This window comes from Ahaetulla prasina, chromosome 1 (assembly GCF_028640845.1).
Source record: "Ahaetulla prasina isolate Xishuangbanna chromosome 1, ASM2864084v1, whole genome shotgun sequence".
NCBI classification, from domain to species: Eukaryota; Metazoa; Chordata; class Lepidosauria; order Squamata; family Colubridae; genus Ahaetulla; species Ahaetulla prasina.
This window is the reverse complement of record NC_080539.1, coordinates 356,150,060-356,166,348: the sequence shown is the minus strand read 5'-3', so window position 1 is coordinate 356,166,348 and position 16,289 is coordinate 356,150,060.

The following is a 16,289-nucleotide window of genomic DNA, read 5'->3' as shown; positions in this document are numbered from 1 at the left end:
ACATTTACAACACAATTGATGGTCAATATATCAATATAAATCATAAGGATTGCCAGCAACAAATTATAATCATACAGTCATAAGTGGAAAGAGATTGGTGATGGGAACTATGAGATGATTAATAGTAGTGCAGATTCAGTAAATAGTTTGAAAGTGTTGATGGAATTATTTATTTAGCAGAACGATGGCCTTCGGGAAAAAACTGTTCTTGTGTCTAGTTGTTCTGTTGTCCAGTGCTCTATAGCGTCGTTTTGAGGGTAGGAGTTGAAACAGTTTATGTCCAGGATGCGAGGGGTCTGTAAATATTTTCACGGCCCTCTTCTTGATTCGTGCAGTATACAGGTCCTCAATGGAAGGCAGATTGGTAGCAATTATTTTTTCTGCAGTTCTAATTATCCTCTGAAGTCTGTGTTTTTCTTGTTGGGTTGCAGAACCGAACCAGATAGTTATAGAGGTGCAAATAATATTTAGATAAATTTATATAAATTTATAATTTATATAATAAATTTATAATTTAGATAAAACTGATAAAATTAGAAACATACAAATGATTATTATTTTTTTTGCTTTTTGTTACAGATTACAAAATGTGGATTTATCGTCAGGGATTAAAAACGTATTTGTCCTTCTTAAACTTCAAGAGTTAGCAAGTAAGTATTCCTTTCCTTCTGGGAATCTGATTGCCCTGTGCAAGTGCCATCAACAGTTCTACCACATAATCAAATGCTCAAATGTTGGAGACTTATTACAAAAATATGAAACCTTTTTCACATATTGGTTTGCAGGTTTGGAATTAACCAGTGAAGCAGCAACACAGAACTTTCTTTTCTGATTTATTTTTTTTGCGGGGGAGAGAAGGTGATTTCATTTAAACAACACAGATAGTATATTTGTAATGTGTCATTTTTCTAATACAAGATAGTATAACAGTGGTCTTCAGCATTTTACTATAACTTCCAAAGACCCTATGAGCAGGGGTGAGTGTAGCAATGGTGGATGTGGCTAGTTGGCCTCCTGCACCATGGTAGTGGGGGCGTTCCTTGAGCCTCCGGGAGGGCAAAAACAGCCTCCCAGGCTCTGGAGGCCCTCTAGAGGCTGGAAACGGGCCCGAACTTGCCAAACGTCCGGTAGGTCCATTTTTCGCGCTCTCCGAGTCTCCCCACACCCCCTGCACTTACCTGCATCCAAAACAGGCCACATGGGGACTCCTGGGAGGGGAGGGATGGGTGGGACCAGCCAGGAGTGGGATTTGGGGGTTCTCCGAACTGCACAGAATCTTAGCTAGAGGTTCTCCCGAACCCCTGCGAACCTCCAGCAGCCCACTCCTGCCTATGAGACTACACAAATATCAGGAGCCGGAGGACCAAATTTTGATAGCATAAATACGTTAAATTTTTGTTCCAGTTTAAGATGGAGAATGGGAACAGGAGGTCTTTAAGAAGATTTTCATTCCAAAATTTACCTGTAAAATATCTGTACAACCACAGTTTCATTTCCTGTTTTTCATGACTGGGATTAAAGCAGTGGTGAAATGCTACCGGTTCACACCGGTTCAGGTGAATTGGGAGTGGCGGCAGCACAAGGCCACCTACCCAGACATCGTTACTTCTTGGTTTTAACCAAGAAGTAACCTGTTTTTGACCCTCTGCGCATGCTCAGAGGGTCCAAAATTGCATGTGACAATGACGCGCACACAGTGCGCACACTTCTGAACCAGTAGGGAAGGTAAGTAGATTTCACCCCTAGATTAAAGGCCAATTCTGGGTTGTGTTGCCTGTTTTAATTATTACCTTTATTACTTTGTGATCTAAGAAAATTGGAATTCTAACATATTGTCCGTTTGACTAGTCAGATACTGTCACAGCTTCCTGGGTTTTAAAGCTGGCAATCCCTAAGTGAGCAACTCAGTTAGGTATAGCACATTTGCCCATAAAATATCACTTTTTCCTAAAGAAGTAAAAAATCATCTCTTTCTTCAAGCATCTTTTCACACAATGTTATGCTACAGTTGTCACTGAAATGAGAATTTATGGCATGTGATTAAGCATGTCTACTAAACAGCTTTTTTCTGACTTTTCTCAGAATGGAACATCAAAATTACAGTTTCTCCTGCCCTAATCCATTTTAATGCATTTCAAACTGGCCCCCCACTCCCATCCCCCATGCGTAGAGTATATTAAAGAAACAGTCAATGGTAGCTGCAGTACATTAGATCAGTGTTTCTCAACTTCTAAACTTTAAGGAGTTTGGGCTTCAACTCCCAGACTTCTGCAGCCAGCATGCAGGCTGGAGAATTCTGGAAGCTGAAGTTCACATCTCTCAAAGTTGCTAAGTTTGAGAAACACTGCATTAGGTAATCACCCAGTTCTCTGACTTCTGTATATGCTACTGAAAGATAATTTGCTACAGTGTCGGCTTCTGAGTTTGTTCTTCTTGGTTTTATTGTCAAATGTGAATCTTGTTGATAAAAAAAAAACAGAACAAACTGTTCATGCTGTAGCACTTGCAGTGCTGTTTCTTCCTTCCTATAATTCTGCGATAAGAGTGTTTGTGGTGTTATGATTTAAACCAGGAAGAATAATGACTACAAAGAAGAGCGAGTCAATCTATTCTCCAAAGCATCTAAAAGCAGGGCAAGAAGCAATGGATGGAAACTGATCAAGGAGGGAACTAACCTAGAACTAAGGAGAAATTTCCTGATAGTTAGAACAATTAATCAGTGGAACAACTTGCCTCCAGAAGTTGTGAATTCTCCAACACTGGGAGTTTTTAAGAAGAGATTAGACCATTTGTCTGAAATGGTATAGGGCAGTGATGGTGAAACTTTTTGCCGTTGCATGCCAAAAGCGGGGGGAACATGGGAGGGTTCTGCGCATGTGTGCCCACACCCATAATTCAATGTGCCCCGCCCCCCGCGCATACGTGTGCGATCCCCCCACAGTCCCCATGCTTTTGGCACATGATGGCATGGTGGGCCCATTTGGCCCATTTTTCATCTTCCCTAGGCTCCAGAGGCTTTCTTGGAGCTGGGGAAGGTGAAAACAGCCTTCCCACCAGAGGCCGGAAACAGCCTGTTTCCAGTGGACCTGAAAGGCCCAAAAATAAGCTGGCCCGTTCACACCTGCACGCCAGAGCTGAACTAGGGCAACACTCGCGTGTCCACCGATACGGCTCTGCGTGTCACCTGCGTGCCGTAGGTTCACCATCACATGTATAGGGTTTCCTGCCTGAGCAGGAGGTTAGCCTAGAAGACCTCCAAGATCCCTTCCAACTCTGTTATTCTGAATAAGTTAAGCATGAACTTTTATCTCAACCAATCTCATAGAACAGTTGTGAGGATAACATTGAAAAAGAAAGTACTATGTATGATGCCTAGGGCTTCATAAATCTAAAGGATAAACAAATATCAAAAAGGGCTTTTCTTCTGTGTCCTTGTATATTCACCTACTGATTCTGAAGGATCTCACCTGTGAATTTCCAAAATAAGCACTAAATTAGCCTTCTTTAATTGATTGCCCTCCAGAGGTGATGAACTTGCCAGACCATGCAGAACAAAAAAGATATCAGGTGCAATTCAATTCACTTGGAGGACATCAGAAAGAGAAGATGTGCTAATGCAAATGAAGTTGTCCTACCTGAAGTTCTGGAGTTCTTTCAAGGGTAACCATTCATATGAGACAATGAATCATCCATAACAGAAGTTACCAGAGCATGGACTATTCTAGTGATCCTATCCTAGTAGGTCCTACCTAGTCCTACCATTGGAAACAACTAAGCTGGTAAAGCAGTAGTCGGTTTCAATTTCAGCCGCTACTGGTTTGCTTGTGGGCACGTGCACTCATCCGTGCTCATGCGCACTTGCAATGGTTCTGTGCATGCGCAGAGATGTCGAGGCAGGTGGGTAGAGCTTCCCTCCACCACCGCTACTGGTTTGACGATATGGGGTTAACTGGTAGCAACCTACCACCATGTAAAGGTTCTTTCTAAAATAGAGGACACTTATAGGACACTGTTGTGACCCAGGCCCAAGTAGGTAGTAGGAAACTCAGTCAGTGAAAAAACAAACAAACGTTCTTTGAACAGCTAAGAATTACTTCATTCACAGTGTAGTTCAACTAAATTAAAGCAAATCCCTCCCAACATAAAATCCTCAGTCCTATTGCAAACCTTGGTCCAATTAGGCAAACTGCCAAAGGCCTTTCCTGGCAAATGTTCAGAAGTCACAGAAACAAAAATAAATGCAAGACATAGACAAAGAAGATGCAGCTACCAATGTTGTTTTCCGGCAAAGCCCAAATGCCATTGCTGGTTTGTTTTAAGCCTTATGGGAGGGGCCAATCATCTCTTGGCCCTACTCCTGAGTTGTCCTCTTTGCTTGAGCTGCTCTTGCCTTCTGGCAGCTCTTCTCATGTGTGCATTAGGAACAGGCTCCTCCTGTTCCTCTGCCTCACTACTATCAGTCTCTGGAGACTCTGGAGTCTGCACCTCACTCCCCGATGGCCCTGGCCCCACCTCAGCCTCATCGCTGTTCGACTCCGTTGCCAGCTCCACAGGCTACAACAGACGCTAACAGCAGAGATGGATGTACAATAAGCTAGAAGTCACAGATTTGAGTTTAGAAAGGCAAAAGTCAGAATCCTCCCTGTCTTCCAGTAATGATCATCCCATAGATGAGCAAGGCAATTTCTGTATCAAAACTGGGCTTAGATTCCAGTTGAAATAGATACAGAAAATGTATTTGATCCAAGAGGATCCAGATGTGATCAACCATTACTTGCTCAAGCATTTTTGCTAGCAAACAGATGTTGTCAATAATACTCCTATAATTCAGTTATTTAATGAGGTTGGGCTTAATATTTATTACACTTTTCCTCGACTTACTACAAAACTACGTTGGGGCTATTTATGACCCAGATTTGAAGTTCCAGTGGTTACCTGCTTCCCCACCATCATATGGCTGAAATTCAAGTGTTTGGCAACACAGTCACATATTTAGCAACCCACAGCCACATGTTTTACAATGATTTTGGTGAAAACCAGCACTTCTGCTTTTTTGCTGGTTTGCTGGTTTCACATCCATAGTGCACCATTAGTTCACTTAACAACTGAGAGGTTTATTTAACAACCATGGATTTGCTTAATGACCACTGGAAAAAAAATTGTAAAATTAGGTTAGTCACATGACAAATCCATTTTACAACCAGTTACACTGTAATGGGCAGTCTCCATTATGATCATAAGATGAGGACTACCTGTATCCTTTCTAAAATGTCAGGGCACAGGTCAAGGAAACAGGCCTGGTTAGTTGTGTGATATATGTGACATGATTTCATATAATTTTATTTAATATTTGCATAATTATCTCATTTATTGCAACACTAACCTCCCACTTGGCAGTCTTTAAATACAGTCCTAAACCATCAGAAAGATTGTCCGTTCTTGGTTTAAATTAATTTTGCTGTTGCAATAAATCACTCCAAGTTCTTTACAGTAAGAAACTCTGCATGGCTCTTTCAGCCTTTTGCTGACGATGCTTTCTTGCTAAGTTGCTTCTTGTGCAGTTCATCGCTGGCCTACAGGTGAAGCCCAGGCAGTTAAATTCATTTGGCAAGTGCAGTATTTTGACCACTCTATTGAGTGACCTTTTTTAATATGCTGGGCTTTGTCTGGCTGGCTATTTGATCTATTTCCCAAAGGTTAGTTGGCTTTGCTGTGTAAACACAGGACACTTGGAAAGAACCAAACTCTGTAAGTTGTACATTTATTGAAAAGGTCATATCACTGTGCGTTATCATACTGCTGCATGCTACATTAACCTGCACAAGCTACAGTGTAGGTGGGAAAGAAAAATAAACCCTCTGCAAGCAACAACTGGAGTCAGCATGGCTTTTGGTATCCCTGTGTGTTCAATAGATGTGAATTGGTTTAAGAAGTTTGTGTTTAAACTATGGGCAATGTTTCTGATTTGGATTGTGTTGCTTTTTATGTATGATAGGCTATATTCGTTTATAGCAGGGGTGTCAAGCTCACATCATCACAGCAGCATGATGTGTCGTATCAGGACTTTTTTTCCACTTCGCTAAACCAGGCAGGGGTGTGGCCAGCACGTGACACATCCAGCCTGTGGGCCAGGAGTTTGACAGCCCTGCTGCCAGAGTTCCAGAAAACCCCCTCCCCAAGTAAAAACTCCGAAGCAGGCATCTTTCAAAGTTCTTTTACTAGGATAGGTAAACTGGCACATCAGGGGAAATCCGAATCTGAAAGGTCCAGATTTTCCCTCAGTAAAACAAAACCAAAACCACCCCCCTGACCCCTTTCTCAATCACATGCTTCAATCACCATCCATCCCATCTCGAGACATTACTCTGACCACTCCTTCTCCAGATGTAGGATCGGCCTGATCTTGACTGGCAGGAAGAATGTTATTATGTCTAATGGGCCCCTCTAGTAAATCCCCCCTCCTACTTTCCCACAATGAGAAAGTGGCAGCACGGAAGCTTCCAGCCTAGTATGGCTTCCAAAGCTGACACCTGCTTTATAGGGTATAGGCAAAGATTCACAGCAAGTGCCTATGTGTCCAGTCTTTTCTGTGCCAATTATTACAATTACCATATATTTTGTTCCATAAGACACTTTCCCACCCACTCAAAAAAAGTGGATGGAAATGTCTGTGCATCATCACCATCATCATCATCATCATCATCATCATCATCATCATCATCATCATCATCATCATCATCATCATCATTTAATTTGTATACTGCCCTTCTCCCGAAGGACTCAGGGCAGTTTACAGCCAGAATAAAATACAACAACAACACATACAATATTAAAAACAAACATTAAAAAACTTATTCAATTTGGCTGAATATTAAAATACGATCAACCCTATAAAATTAATAAAAATTACAAACCCATAAAATCATCTAAAAATTTAAAAAATCAAGCCAGTCCAGCAAGATGGAATAAATAGGTCTTAAGTTCGCGGCGAAAGGTCCGAAGGTCAGGTAGTTGTCGAAGTCCAGGGGGAAGTTCGTTCCACAGGGTAGGAACCCCCACAGAGAAGGCCCTTCCCCTGGGAGCCACCAGCCGACATTGCTTGGCTGACGGCACCCTAAGGAGTCCCTCTCTGTGAGAACACACAGGTCGCTGGGAGATAGAAGATGGCAGCAGATGGTCCCGTAAGTAACTCGGTCCTAAGCCATGGAGCGCTTTAAAGTTGGTCACCAATACCTTGAAGCGCACCCGGAAGACAACAGGCAGCCAGTGCAGTCTGCGCAGGATGGGTGTTACATGGGAGCTCTGAACCACTCCCTCTATCACCCGCGCAGCTGCATTCTGGACCAACGGGAGCCTCTGGGTGCTCTTCCAGGGGAGCCCCATGTAGAGAGCATTGCAGTAGTCCAAGCGAGAGGTAACAAGAGCATGAGTGACCGTGCATAAGTACATATGGCATCCTGCTGCACCAGTTGGAGGGTTTGGGAGTGGGAGGCACCATCTATCGGTGGTTCTCCTCCTATCTCTCTGACCGGTCGCAGACGGTGTTGACAGGAGGGCAGAGATCGACCCCGAGACGCCTTACTTGTGGGGTGCCTCAGGGGTCGATTCTCTTGCCTCTCCTGTTCAACATCTATATGAAGCCGTTGTGCGAGGTCATCAGTGGCTTTGGGGTGAGTTACCAGCTGTACACTGACGATACTCAGCTGTACTTTTCCACCCCAGGCCACCCCAACGAAGCTGTCGAAGTGCTGTCCCGGTGCCTGGAAGCCGTACGGGTCTGGATGGGGAGAAACAGACTCAGACTCAATCCATCCAAGACGGAGTGGCTGTGGATGCCGGCACCCTGGTACAGTCAGCTGCAACCGCGGCTGACGGTTGGGGGCGAGTCACTGGCCCCAACAGAAAGGGTGCGCAACTTGGGCGTTCTCCTGGATGGACGGCTGTCGTTTGAAGATCAGTTGGCGGCCGTCTCCAGGAGAGCCTTTTACCAGCTTCGCCTGGTTCGCCAGTTGCGCCCCTTTCTTGACCGGGATGCCTTATGCACAGTCACTCATGCTCTCGTCACATGTCTGGATTATTGCAATGCTTTCTACATGGGGCTACCCCTGAATTGCACTCGGAGGCTCCAGTTAGTCCAGAATGCATCTGTGCGGGTGATTGAGGGAGCCACACATTGCTCCCAGGTAACACCGCTCGTGCGCAGTCTGCACTGGCTGCCTGTGGTCTTTCGGGTGCGCTTCAAGATGTTGGTTACCACCTTTAAAGCGCTCCATGGCTTAGGGCCCGGGTACTTACGGGACCATCTGCTGTTACCTTATGCCTCCCACCGACCTGTACGCTCACACAGAGAGGGTCTTCTCAGGGTGCTGTCTGCCAAACAATGTCGGCTGGCGGCCCCCAGGGGAAGGGCCTTCTCTGTTGGAGCACCTACCCTCTGGAATGAGCTTCCCCCCGGTTTACGCCAATTACCTGACCTTCGGACCTTTCGACATGAATTGAAAACATATCTGTTTATTCAAGCGGGACTGGCTTGATTTTTAAATTTTAAAATTTCTGGATTTTAATTAATTTTAAATTGGGGTATTTTAGTATAGGTCAATTCGACGGTTTTAATTTTCGGCCACCTTTTGAATATGTATTTTAACTGTTATTTTAATTTTGTATATTATTGTTTTAATTTGGCTGTACACCGCCCTGAGTCCTTCGGGAGAAGGGCGGTATAAAAATCTAAATAAATAAATAAATAAGGCATCCCGGTCCAGAAAGGGGCGCCACTGGCGAATCAGGCGAACCTGATAAAAAGCTCTCCTGGAGATGGCCATCAAATGATCTTCGAAAGACAACCGCCCATCCAGGAGAACGCCCAAGTTGCGCACCCTTTCCATCGGGGCCAATGACTCGCCCCCAATAGTCAGCCGCGGCTGCAGCTGACTGTACCGGGGTGCCGGCATCCACAGCACCTCCGTCTTGGAGGGATTAAGCTTGAGCCTGTTCCTCCCCATCCAGACCCGTACGGCTTCTAGACACCGGGACAGTACTTCGATAGCTTCGTTGGGGTGGCCTGGGGTGGAAAAGTACAGCTGCGTATCGTCAGCGTACAGTTGGTACCTCACCCCAAAGCCACTGATGATCTCACCCAGCAGCTTCATATAGATGTTGAACAGGAGAGGCGAGAGAATCGACCCCTGCAGCACCCCACACATGAGGCGCCTCGAGGTTGATCTCTGCCCCCCTGCCAACACTGTCTGCATCCGGTCAGAGAGATAGGAGGAGAACCACCGATAAACGGTGCCTCCCACTCCCAAATTCCCCAGCCGGCACAGCAGGATACCATGGTCGATGGTATCAAAAGCCGCTGAGAGGTCTAATAGGACCAGAACAAGGACCATCTTTTTTTTTTCCCATAAAAAAGTTTTATTTTTACAATCATGTCAAACATCTCATTCAATGTACAGTTATATACAATTAGTCGGGCCTGCCCAGTCACCACCCCCCTTTTTAACACTCTTCCCTCTTCTACCTTCTACTTTCCAGACCTTCCTCTCCTTCTCTTATCTACATCCTCTCCTCCCTCCACCCTACACCTTCCTTCTCCCTCTTCTACCCCTCTTCTTCCTTCTTCTTCTCCTCTTTCCTACCTCCTACTCTCTCTTTTCTCCCTCCCCACCGTTCTAACTGGTAACTGGGCAGACCCGACCTTACATTAATTATATTTATACATCTTCAATAATCCCTGTACATTAACCATCACTCCATCTCTAGCCTCAACCCCCCAATTCCCCTCCCCCTTACCCCCACCCCCACCCGACTTCCCAGAACAAAATGCAGGGTATCAAAACTAACAATCATAATCTAAAATAATTCCTAAATTATAATCTCTAGTCTCTCCACACTTAATCACACTCTCAATTCCCCTCTCCTTCAGAAATATATCTAATACAAAATATTTCCTAAATTTACTCATATGCTATTCGATATTTTTTTATCTGATACTTATTTTGAATATAATCAATCCACATTTTCCATTCTAACATATATTTTTCTTGTGTATAGTCTTTCAAATAAGCAGAGATTTTTGCCATTTCTGCCAGATTTGATACTTTAAGTGTCCATTCTTCAATTGTAGGTAATTCTTCTTTCTTCCAATATTGAGCAATCAAAAGTCTTGCGGCTGTTATTAAGTTCAAAATCAATTTAGTCTCTATAGCTGTACAATCCATAATTATTCCTAGTAAAAAGAACTGTGGGGTAAACTTAATCTTCTTTTTCAAAATATTCTGCATGATCCACCATACTTTAATCCAAAATGCTTTAACTTTTTTACAAGTCCACCATATATGGTAATAAGTGGCAAGGACCATCTTGTGGATCAAACATGGTGAATAGCAGCCAGGTTGTGGCAGCAGGCTCCTTTTACAGTGCTGAACCTGCCTCTTCTGTCTCTTTTCCACAGTGCAGGAGTCAATAGGCAGAGCTGGCATATGAGAGTGTTGTGTCCTCGGAGTTACGACCCGAGGAGCCTGCCTGTTGCTAGCCACGCGGATTGGTCTAAACGCGGCTAGTTTTTAAGCGGGAACCCGGCTGTTTCCTGATTGGTCCTTTCGACTTGACAGCTACTATTTAAGCAGCTGTCAAGAGAGAGAAGGTTCGTTGTTGCCATTACAGGACATGTTAGCTCTGAATGTAATTGTACAAGTTGGCTATTAATAAAGCCTGTTAATTACCACAGCCTCGAGCTTTTTATTAGTTCTACGGACTGAACACTGGCGACGAGGACTGGGGGTCGAACAACCACCGCCGCCACGATGACAACCACGATGCCCACATTCTCCCAGTTCGAGCCAGCTAACGAGGCTTGGGAGGCTTATCTGGAGCGATTTGAATGCTTCCTTCAGGCAAACGACCTGTCAAATTTGTCGAGTGACAGGAAGCGTGGTTACTTTTTGAGCTCCTGTGGCCGTGACATATTTGCCACGGCCAGGGCTTTAACCGCTCCTCAACCTGTCTCCTCCGTGCCTTGGGAGACCCTTTTAGAGAAATTACGGACCCATTACTCTCCGGCCCCTTCCCGTATTGCAAGGAGACACGCGTTCAGACAGCGGTACCAGAAAGAGGGGGAATCCATCAACGAGTACATGGCGTCCCTGCGTGTCGCCGCGCTACAATGTGAGTTTCGGGAATTAGATGAAATGTTGTTGGACCAACTAGTCACCGGAGTTCGGGACTTAAGATTGCAGCGCCGACTACTTGCCCGCACTGACGTTAATCTTCAAGGGGCTTTAAATGAGGCTCGAGCCTCTGAGATGTCAGTGCGATCGGCTGCAGAAATCCAGAGATTTCACGCAGGAACTGCTGCCGAAGGAATGCAACAATCTGTCCACCATGAGGACATAGAGGACGATGCACCGTCCGACGAAGACGATGGGGTAAGCCACCTCAAAGCGACTCGGAAAAAAGAGTGGACCACTGAGTGGAAGGGCCCTCAAGGGGGTTGCCTCGGATGCGGTGGCAATCACCATCGGTCGGAATGCCGGTTCAAAACAGCGATTTGCCGCCGCTGCAGCCGAAAGGGTCATCTCTCGAGGGTTTGCCGAGCGTCCCTTCCCGCATATCAGGGACCCAACCCCCAAGCCAAGCCCAAGCAAGGCGCAAAGAGATTGCCTCGCCGCCGTGACGAATGCCATGCAGTCGACCGTGAAGGAATTATTGCTGATGCCGCTGTGAGCCACGCCTCCGCCGCCGTCCCCGCCAACAAAATTTACCTCAGCGTAAAGTTAGAGGGGGTACCTCTTAAAATGGAGGTTGACACTGGCTCTTCGAGATCTCTCATTGCTTGGCATACATTGCTGCGCCTACTGCCTAGATTCACGAAACGGTGCCTTAAACCCTGTCAAATTAATTTAAGGGATTATCAGGGAAATCCAATTCCTACTGCGGGTTGCACCTCTCTTCACGTCTCTTGGGGATCTTTTGAGGGTCGTCTGCCCATTATTATAGTTAGAGACGACCTTCCAAGCCTCCTCGGCTTAGATTGGTTTGCCGCCCTGCACCTTGAGGTGTCAGGAGTCCACACCACTGATCTATACTCCCCGGCCCAACTCTTTTCCGAATTTGCCGATGTATTTGACGGCCAACTAGGCAAATATACCGGTCACCCGATTTCCTTCAATCTGGATCCTCAGGTGGCCCCAATTCGCCTAAAACCGCGGAGGGTACCGTTAGCGCTCCGTCCTAAAGTGGACAAGGAGCTTGACAAACTCATTGCCCAGGGAGTCCTGGAACCCATTGAATATTCACATTGGGAGACCCCTATCGTGATCCCCCTAAAACCGGACGGATCCATTAGGATCTGTGCCGGTTACAAGTGCACTATAAATAGGGCCCTGCAGGCGAATCGATACCCTCTACCGGTGGTGCAGCACTTGCTCCACTCGTTAGGCCGTGGGCGTGTGTTCGCCAAATTGGACCTTGCCCAGGCGTATCAGCAGCTTCCGGTGGATGATGCGACCGCCAGGGCCCAGGCGATTGTCACCCACCGGGGCGCTTTCCGGTGCAACCGCCTGCAGTTCGGAGTCAGCATTGCTCCCGGACTGTTCCAGGGCCTGATGGAGCGGTTGCTCCAGGGGCTCCCCGGGGTCGTGCCATACTTCGACGACGTTCTGATCTCGGCTATTGACAGATCAGAACTCGTCGAATGTCTCCGCGCCGTCCTTAGCCGGTTCCGGAATGCGGGGTTAAAGTTAAAGAGAGATAAATGCCACATAGGGGTCTCACAGGTAGAGTTTTTAGGGTTCCTAGTGGATTCCAAGGGAATCCACCCCGCACCTTCTAAGGTGGAGGCTATTAAGAATGCCCCAACGCCTACTAATAAGGCGGAACTGCAAGCGTTCCTAGGGCTCCTCAACTTCTACTCTGTATTTGTGCCCCATAAAGCTTCGGTCGCCGAGCCCCTTCACAGGCTTTTGGCTGCCAAGGCCCCTTGGCATTGGACCCAGGCCGCTGCTAACGCGTTCCAGGCTGTCAAAGACATCCTCGCGTCGGCAGCTGTCCTGGTTCAATACGACACTTGTCTACCCCTGGCCCTAACATGCGATGCTTCCCCCTATGGGGTGGGTGCCGTTTTGAGCCACCTCCTCCCTGATGGCTCGGAGGCCCCTATCGCATTCTACTCGCGCACACTATCGGCTGCAGAGAGGAATTATAGCCAGTTAGATCGTGAGGCCCTAGCCGCGGTAACTGGAATCAAAAGATTCCACGACTACCTTTATGGTCGGTTCTTTTCCCTTATCACCGACCATAAGCCATTATTAGGCTTATTGTCAGGGAACAGGCAAACTCCTCAAATCCTATCCCCACGAATGTCCCGTTGGGTGGAATTCTTAGCTGCCTATTCCTATCAGCTAATATACAAACCAGGGAAGTTTATTGGGCACGCTGACGCGCTCAGCCGTTGCCCCCTCCCTATGACAGAGTCGGACCCTGCCCCAACGTCCCCGATCCTTCTTGTTGAGGATTGGGATGTCCCCATTTCCGCAACCTCTATTCGTGACCTTTCTGCAAGGGATCCTATCCTCTCAACCATTTTGGACTGGGTGCGCAGGGGGTGGCCACAAGGGCCGGTGGCCCCCAAATTCCAGCCATTTATTCGGCGGCAGCATGAGCTCTCCGTCCTCAAGGGGTGCCTATTGTGGGGAAATCGGGTGGTGGTTCCCCCCAATCTTAGAAGGCGCATACTAGCTTGTCTGCATGATGCCCATCCAGGCATTGTGCGGATGAAGGCCCTGGGACGTAGTTACGTCTGGTGGCCGGACATGGACCAAGAGATCGAAGCCTGGGTGGCAACCTGCCCCCAATGCCAGGCTTCCAGACCGGCCCCAGCTGCCGCACCTGTAAGGACCTGGGAACTCCCCAGGACCCCGTGGGCGCGAGTCCATGTGGACTTCGCAGGACCCTTTCTAGGCCAGACTTTTCTAATATTAGTCGATGCCTACTCCAACTGGGTGGAGATAGGTCTCACACCATCCCCCACCACAGGGGCAGTTATCCGAATATTAGACGGTCTATTCGCTACCCATGGGCTACCCGATGTTATCGTCACCGATAACGGGGCACAGTTCACCTCGGCACCTTTCCGTCAGTTCTTGGCGAAGCTTGGCATTTGCCATGCACCCACGGCCCCGTTCCACCTGGCCGGGAACGGCCGGGCTGAAAGGGCCGTACGATCCGCTAAGGAGACTTTGGGCCGCCTGAGTTCCTCGAATTGGCACCAAAAGATATGCCAATATCTATTGGCGCAACACTCCACCCCTTGTCCAACCACTAATCTCAGTCCGGCTGAAATGCTAATGGGTCGACGCTTACGGACCACATTAGATCGCCTACACCCGAGTTTTGCCCCTGACACGCCCAACACATCCACTAATTCATACAGATCGTTCCAGGCAGGGGACCCGGTATACGTGGAAAATTACGGGGAAAGGGGCAGCCGATGGCTCTCAGGTCAAATTATCCAACTAACCGGACCCTATTCCTATAGGGTCCTACTGGGAGATGGTCGTCAGTGGCGCCGCCATGTGAATCAATTACGGCGCAGAGTCCCTGGGGAGGGGCAGCCAGCCCTAGACCGTAACGAATCATCTACAGCAAACGACGCCGAGACACTTCCTGACGATGAAAGCCAGCCTACAATAAACGGCGCCGGCCTAAATCAAAATACTCCCACTACCACAATAGGAGTCACACCAGACCTCTCGAGCACTATGGCAGATCCCGCTGAGACCTCTACTCCCGTTGCGATCTCGACGGCTGGCTTACCGGCAATCTTAGACACTCCAGCGATGTTCCGGTCGGAGTCCAACCCACAGGCGCCATCTCCAGTCGCGCACAGGGATGACCGCCCTACTCCTCCTAGTCCGACGACGCCAGCCCGCGTATTACGAAAATCTGGGCGGAGCCGACGTCGTCCGGCGTATCTAGCCGACTACACTTGCGCTGTCTGGGGGTGAGGGGTGTTGTGTCCTCGGAGTTACGACCCGAGGAGCCTGCCTGTTGCTAGCCACAGCGGATTGGTCTAAACGCGGCTAGTTTTTAAGCGGGAACCCGGCTGTTTCCTGATTGGTCCTTTCGACTTGACAGCTACTATTTAAGCAGCTGTCAAGAGAGAGAAGGTTCGTTGTTGCCATTACAGGGCATGTTAGCTCTGAATGTTATTGTACAAGTTGGCTATTAATAAAGCCTGTTAATTACCACAGCCTCGAGCTTTTTATTAGTTCTACGGACTGAACAGAGAGGACACCTATCTGTGGTCCTCTCAGGCTCCGCCTCCTGCCCTCACTACACTGGTGCTCCATATTTGGCGCTCCATATTCATATATTTTTTTCGTCTTTTCCACCTCAAAACCTAGATGCGTCTTATGGTGAGGTGTGCCTTACGGAGCGAAAAGTATGGTAGATATATTTTTCTCAGCCTGGAAAATACAGCACTATTTCATAAATGAAATGCTGTGACTGGTTTACATGCATAATTTCTTTAACTGTTTCCAGATGCTAATATTTGCAGCAGAAAAAACCCCAATGTGTTTCTTCCCATTTAAATGTTAACAGATTTTTTTCTCTTCCTTCGCTTACTATATTGTGGAAGCTAAAACCTGGCTCACCTAAAGCCATCAAATCACTTTGGAGATACAATATAATTTCATTAGCATGAAAATAATAAAACCCTGAACCTTGGAATGGAAGCTTGTTGGGCAGCCCTGAGCAAAGGCAGAGCCATAGCTTAGATATCCTTGGCCTACCACACTGCAAAGGCAAGACCACAACAATAACAATAAAAAGAAGTGTAAATTACAGCAATGTTTTAGATCAGCCACCCATATGGGGTTATCTGAAATAGTGTGTCTCAACCTCAGCAACTTTAAGAGATGTGGATTTCAATTCTCAGAATTCTCCAGACAGCACACTAAATCATTAATAAATAAACAAATAAAAATATGGGACATAATAGAAGAGTTAGTAGAATTGGTTTGACTTGCTGTTTTGCTTCTGTAAGAATTGCTTTGCTAAGAATTAGAATTGCCTCTGCCATTTGCTTCTACCAGTGATCTCACCTCTTTGTTATCCTGTTATCCTATTTTTCTGTACCACTCTGTGCCTGGTGGATATCTCAAGAAGTGGGGTTGCTACACACCAAGCCCCTCTGCTGCTAGGCGCTTAGCCCCCCTGCCCCTGTTCCTTGCTGCACAGCCAATGCAGGGCTACAGTGGAAGGCATGGGCCATGGGCCCAGAATTG